Here is a 7603-nt window from a genome sequence, read left to right as displayed (position 1 = left end):
GGGAAACATGGACACAACTCCAGGTATCAGGGAAGAAGCCAATAGATTAGGAGAGATTAGAGGAAGAATGATTGAGAGGGCAAGCTCCTGAATAGAGAGGAGATGGGATTTAGGGGATACTTCCAGATTCTCTCTCTCTCTACCTCCATCACTCAGTAACCTCTCCTTCTAGCAGGTTCACTCAATCCATATTTATCACCCAATTAAGATTCTAGTAGTTGTTGTCTACTTACCTCCAGAACACTCACCTTTCTTCCTCAATGAATTCAATGCCTGGCTCACAGTCTTTCTTTCCTCCCCAGTTCCTGCCCTCATAGGCACTCGTACTAAGGGACTTCCATGTAATTATGGATCCCCTTCAAACACCCTCACCTTCCAAATCCTCAACTTACATGTTTCCTATGACCTACTCCTCCACCTCACTTCAGCCACACACAGAAATGTGTGGCTGGTCATACCTTTGATCTTTACATCATCCACAATGCACCACTTCCATTTCATGAACTCTGAAATTCCATATCTGTTCACAATCTGTTGTCATTCCATCGTTCCCTCTGCCTTGCAACCCCAAACCCTGCTTGATCTTCATCCTCACTGAGATTTTCACTCCTTAGTTCTACCCCAGGCCATCACCACTGCTCTGGCTATGTTCTCTTCTTTCTCATTTTGACCCTTTGGTGAACCAGTTCAACTTTATGCTGTCCTCTTCTTTTGAGCCCCTTACCCCTTTATCCTATCATTGATTTTTTTCCTGTCAAACCTCAGCCTTGGATCATTTCCATCATCTGCTCAGGTACTGCTGAACAAAGTTGGAGAAAGGCATAAAATTGTGATGACTGGGTGCATGACAAATTTACGTTACATAATCTCAGCTAGACCCTCATTGTAGCAAGGCAATCTTCTTTTACAAGTCTCTAATTGATTCACGATACCTCTCACCACTGCCCCTTTCCCACACCTTTTCATTTCTCCTCCAACTTCCCATGGTTCCTCCTTTGTTCACCCTGTCAGTTGAAAACCTTGCCTCAAATTTCACAGTAAACATTGAGGTCATTTGAGGAAGCTTCCTCTTATCCCCTCCTCATCTCACATCAGCCAGATGCCTTCTACCACCATCTCCTCCTTTGCCCCTGGTTCATATGAAGAAGTGGCCATTCTTGCCAAGGCAAACCCCTCTACATGCCCAAGTGATCCCATTCTTTCCCAATTTTTTTCAGCAGATCGCTCCCTCTATCTTTTGTGTTTTTTCACTTCTCCTCAATCTCTCTCTGTCCACTGGTTGTTTCCCTCCTACCTACAGACATACCCATGTCTCTCTCATCCTCAAAAAAAACCTAACTTGATCTGTCCATATCTGGTACCTGCCATCCCATATTTCTTCTCTCTTTAGTGACTAAACTCTGTGAGAAAGCTGTCTATAATCAATGTTTCCATTTCCTCTCCTCTCACTTTTTTCTTGACTCTTTGCAGTCTGGATTCTGACCTCATCAATGAACTGCAGCTGCTCTCTCCAAAGTTGCTAATGATCCCCAAATTACCTAATCTAATCTGCCTTATCTTTATCTTCCTCCTACATCTCTTTGCAACTTGTTAATCACCTGCTTCTCTTTGACATTAAGTTTTTGTGGCAGCTCTCTCTCCTGATTTTCCTATATGTCTGACTGCTCCTCAGCCTCCTTTGCTGGGTTTTCATCCCAACAATACCTGCTAATCACCCAAAGCCCTGTCCTGGGACCTCTTCTCTTCTCACATTAGCCTATTTCACTAGGAGAGCTCATCAGCTCTCACGGATTCAATTATAATCTCTATGCTGATGGATTCCCAGATGTACTTATCCAACTATAACCTCTCACTTGACCTACAATTTTGCATCACCAGCTGCCATTTGAACATCTCAAACTGGATGCCCCATAGATGTCTTAAACTTAGTATGTCCAAAACTGAACTCATCTTCTCCTCAAGACCTCTCCTCTTCGTAATTTCCCTGTTACTGTCAAGGACACCATCATCTTTCCAGTCCTCCAGGTTTGCAATCTAGGTATCATCCTTGACTCCTCCCTTGCTCTTACTACCCATCCCCATGACTATTCAGTTGCCAAAGTCTGCCAGTTTTACCTCCTTAACATCTCTCCAATACACCCTCTCCTCTTCTCTGACATTGTCACCATCCTGGTACAGTTGCTAATCAGTTCATGGATGAACTGTTCCGATATCCTGTTGGTTGGTCTCCCTGCCACAAGGCTCTTTCTATTTAGTCCACTCAGCTGCCAAAATGATCTTCCTAAAATGCAAGTCTGACCATGTCACCCCATCTCCACTCCCATTCAATAAACTCCAATGGCTCCCTCTCCCCTCCTGGATCAAATATAAAATCCTCTACTTGGTTCATAAACTGGCCCTTTCCTATGTTTCCAGTCTTCTTACACTTTACTCCCTATCAACCGCCTCATTCTATGATTCAGTGACACTGGCCTCTTTGCTGTTCCTCTCACTAGACACACTAACTCCCAACTCTGGCTGTCTTTCATGCCTGTAATTCTCTCCCTCCTCATCTCCATCTCCTGCCCTTTCTGACTTCATTCAAATCTCTCAGCTTCTACAGGAAGCCTTTCCAGATCTCCCTTAATACTAGTGCCTCCCCTCTCTTGATTATCTCCGATTTATCCTACATATAGTTTGTTTGTCTACAGTTGTTTACATATTGTCTCTTCCATTAGACTGAGCTCCTGAAGAACAGGGACTGGTTTTTTGCCTTTCTTTGTATCCCCAGTGCTTGGCACACTGCCTGACTTGTTGATTGATTGACTGACTGATGGACAAGGGGAAGAATTAGCATTGACAAAAGAAACAGCCATTTTTTTTCCCGGGGGCTGCCACAAAAGAAAAGAGAATTGGGGATAGAACAGAAAGATTTTGGAGGGAGGAAAGAACTCCTTTTTATTTTATTGGCAGTTGGGGTTAAGTGACTTGCCTACGTCACACAGCTAGTAAGTATCAAGTATTTGTCTGAGGCAGGATTTGAACTCAGGTCCTCCTGACTGCAGGGCCAGTGCTCTATCCACTGAGGCACCTAGCTGCCCTTTGAGGAAAGAACTCTTGAAGTGGATAACTTTTATATTTTCTCAGTAAAGTCAAAAGGTCCTCTCCTGAGAAGGAGTGGGAGAAGAAACAGTATAAGAGTCCTTAAGGGAGAAGGGAAGGTTCAAAACAGCTGTTGTGTGTAATGTTGTAGACAATCAATCAGGGAAAAATAAAAGCACTGCTTTGCAATCGTGAGGGCAAGGTTGAAATTAGATAACAATGGATCCCTTTTCCATTGTTAGCGAATTCTTCCAGATAGTTCTCAGTCATCATAATAGCACAGAAACTATGTCTGAACTATGTCATCATTAACTTCATGTGCATCCCCTATAGTTATCCTTTTTCTAGTGACCCCCTCCCCCACCCTCCACCGTTGTGGACACACTTGGCTAAGTGCATTGAGGGCAAGATAAGCTCTGTGTCCTAAGGGAACTCACTGCCTCCTTCCAATCTCTTCTCATTTTCCTTTAGTTGCTTTCCATATCATTGGGCCAACAGAACCCAATTAGGGCATCTGTACCTAATACCTGTATCTGTGCTTGGATATCCCACCATTCTAATCATTGCCAAATGCAAAAGTAAAGGGACCAGGACATGCTCAGACTCAAGCAAGGTAGAAAGCACACTAGACTTGGAGTTTGGAGACTGAGGTTGCTGTTCCCAGTAAATTTCATAATAGCTGGGACTCTGAGCAAGTAACAACCTCTCTAAGCCATAGTTTTCTCATGAAGATAAGAGTAGCTGCCTCATTTCCCACTGAGAGTTGTGAGAATCCAATGAGATAAGGTACGTAAATCATTACATGTTTATTACTAATTCAATCTGACAAACATTTATTGAGTACTCACTATGTTCTGTGTCGGGCACTTGGTTTCTTTCCATTACTTAGTTGGATTTCTTAGGTCCCAGACGGGTAGAACCTGTTTTTAGTCATGGCTTTACTTTCCTTCTTTTAAAAACTTGGGTACCCTAGTCACAACATGGTGCAGTTTAACTCACCAACCACATCCTTGTTTTGCAGAAGAAGATCTACAAAATGCTGTTGAAAAAAGGGAAGTAAGCTTGGTGTAGTCAGAGAAAAGAAAGAAAAAGAGTTAAAGATGTGGGTTTAACCTAAGGGCACATGTTACTCACCAGAGCCTTTTTATCATTCTACCAGCTCTTAGCATGGAACCCAAGCTAAGGTCTAGCCATCAGTAGTATTAGTTCTGACTTCTTTTGCCTGCCTCTAGGATTCCTCCACCCCCTGATCATTTCTCTATCAGGATACCTGGTGTGTAGCTCTTGCCTCCTTTTCGTCCTTGAGAGCAAGCATTGTTGTCTTTGCTTGTATTTATGTCTTTAGTGCTTACATAGTGCCTGGAATATAAGTGCTTAATAAATGCCTTATTATCATGACAAATCACCTTACATTATGTTATGTCATGCCATACCATATCATATATTGTATCATATCATGTAATGTGATATCGTATGATTTTTGTTGTTGTTCGGTCATTTCATTCATGTCTGTCTCTTCATGACCCCATTTGGGGTTTTCTTGGTAAAGATATTGGAGTGGTTTGCCATTTCCTTCTGCAGCTCATTTTACAGATGAGGAAACTGAGGCAAACAGAGTGAAGAGATTTGCCCAGGGTCACACAGCTAGTTTGAACTCAGGAAGAAACCCGACTCCAGGACCGGCACTCTATCCACAGCGCCATCTAGCTGCTCCATATCGCATGACACCAGATCATGTTGTATTGTATTATACTGTACTATACTGTTATGTTATAATATATCATATCATATCATATACCATATCGTATCATGGTGGAAAGAGCCCTGCCTTAGTAGTCAAAGGGTTTGGTTTCAAATTGCACCTATGATGTTTACCACATTTGTGACCTTGAGTAAATAACTTAACTTTCATAGGCCTTGGTTTCCTCATCTGTAAAATGAAGGCATTAGACTAGATGGTGTCTGATATACCTGTGACCTTTGTATCCCCTGAAGTACCTTTGAGCTCTAAATCTAGGCTCCTGGGTGATGTTTGATAATACTTTAAGGTCTGCAAAGCTCTTAGCATGTGTGACTTGCTTTGGGTCTCACAACAACTCTGTGAGGTAGGTATCATTATTAACTTTATTTTACACATCTCTATGGCTCCGTGGCCTGGAGCATGTGTGTGGATGAGCCTGTACTGTGGCTACAGCCACTTACACACATTCTAGCTAGGACACATCGTGGGATGTGGAGTCTGCACCCTGGCTGCTTCTAGCAGGGTATGCACTTTGTCCTCTTAAAGAGAACAGGGCTGTGTCCTTCCCCTCCCTGTGGGCTGTGTCCTTCTTCCTGCCCCTCTCCATGCTCTTCATTCTCCTCTCCTCCCACTCCCCTACCATGATGGGGGCCACTGAAAAGCAAAAGCTGCCCATTCAGTAGGGTTTTTTAAAAATTTATTTTATTTTTAATTTATGGAGTAAAACAAGCATTTCCATAGCATAGTACAATAAAAAAAATGATTGCACATGAAACTGCAAATCTGTTATGCACAACTTGCTATTCTTTTCAAATATAAACAAAATTATCACATACATTTTTTTCCTTAGGTTCCTTTCCTCAAGTACAGATAACCTGAAATGAGGCTTTTCAAGCCTGGGAATCACCTCAGGAGTTCAGGTATTCCTGGGATCCTCAGGTGATGCTGACTCTTCTGCAGAAAGTACTCCCTACTGCTCCTCAGAGCATCCACAAACAGGAGGACTCTCATAAGCCATGCCCTGACTTCCCAAAACATAGACCTTGAACGAGTTACTTGTACAATGTAGAGCTGAGTGAAGGTGATTTGCTTGTTCAGCAGTCCCATAGTGTTTCCTTTTTTAATATTTTAAGTATCAACCTTCCAGGAGTGTATAATATATGATGGCTTATTGTATCATTTTTAAAGTATTTGTCAATTTAGGTTTATGAGTCTTCTGTGTTTTACACATTCATGTCCTATACCCGATCTACTTAGTATAGTGAGTCTCTCTAGAAGGGAACCTGTTAATAATCCCTTTTGGGAGGAGATTCTAGAAACGAGACAAATCTAAACTTTGTTTAAGAGATTGTCCTGTCTCCGCAATTCTGTTCAGGGTTGGTGGTGTCAAGAGCTAAAGAGTATGAGAAGAGCCTCTTTGGAGGAGTCATGTGACCCCAGAGCTGGGCTTTCCTAGTAGAAAATTGAAGCCAGAGAGGCTATGACTTAACCTCCCATCACAAAGTTATTAGTCAGGATTTGAACTCAGGTCTTCCTGATCCAGGCCCAGCATTCTGTCTCCATTCCATACTGAGGGTTCATTATTAGAAGTGCCTTGTTTATTTCACATTATTAACTTTCATTCACTATACATTTCAGTCAAAGTGCCTTTCTTTTTTTGTGGTTTAGTAATTTTATTTTTTGTTATTCTGGACTTGACAAACAATATATGCATTTTCATAGACAAAGAACGTTAGAAAAGAGACGTATATGAAATGGTGAATCTTTATTAAATGTAGCCTGCTTAAAAATTATATAATAAATTCAACACAGTTTCAAAGCTGTCCTGCTTGTCTGTCTCTGATACCCTCTGATTGCACATTTGAAAAATTTATCAATGAACTTTTCTTTCTTGTGTTTTTTTCCGGGGGGTTGTCTTCCTCCGAACCTTTTTCCTACATTACATTGAAAAAAATCTCTTTTTTTAACACAAATCCATAGTCAAACAAAATAAATCCATATATCAACAATGTCTGAAAATTATGCCTCCTTCATTACCTCTAGTCTATCATCTTTCTGTTGGTAGGAAGGAAGCATGCTTCATCATTGGCCTCTTGCGTCCTATTAAGTCATTACATTAATCAGAGCTCTTGTCTTTCAAAGTTGTTTTTCTATACAATATTGTAGCCATTGTATTCATTGTTCTCCTGGTTTTGCTCACTTCAATCTGTGTCATTCGTTCGAGTCTTTACAGGTTTCTCTGAATTGATCATTTTCATTATTAATTAAAGCACAATAATATTTCATTACACTTGTATACTTTAATTTGTTCATCCCAATTAATGGGATCCAGTTTGCTGTAACAAAGTGATGTTATAATTTTTTTTTGCAACATGGGAACTTTTCCTTTTTCTTAGATCTCTTTTAGCTATGCCTAGGAATGGTGTTGCTAGGTACAAGGGTATGAACAATTTACTGTCTTTTGGTGTATAATTTTAAGCTGATGCTGTGAATTACTCCAGCCATTCCAGTTATTTTCCTGTTTTCTCATCTTTATCAATCCGATGGGCATGAGAAAGAACTTTAGAGTTGTTTTAATTTGTATTTATCTTATTATTTTTTCATATGATTTTTGGTATTTTGGATTTCTTCCTTGGAGACATGCCTGTTTATACTTTTGACTGTTCATTCATTAGAGTCCTTATCTGTTTTTCCTTGAAATTGGTACTCCATCTCCTAGCAGGGGCTTTCCCTCATGCATGGAATTAGATTGTTTTCTTACGTTGGCCTCTTACCTTCTTT

Source organism: Vombatus ursinus, unplaced genomic scaffold (assembly GCF_900497805.2).
Source record: "Vombatus ursinus unplaced genomic scaffold, bare-nosed wombat genome assembly UNPS02014773.1, whole genome shotgun sequence".
Taxonomy (NCBI): Eukaryota; Metazoa; Chordata; class Mammalia; order Diprotodontia; family Vombatidae; genus Vombatus; species Vombatus ursinus.
The sequence above is the reverse complement of the archived record's forward strand: the minus strand, read 5'-3'. Positions refer to the sequence as shown.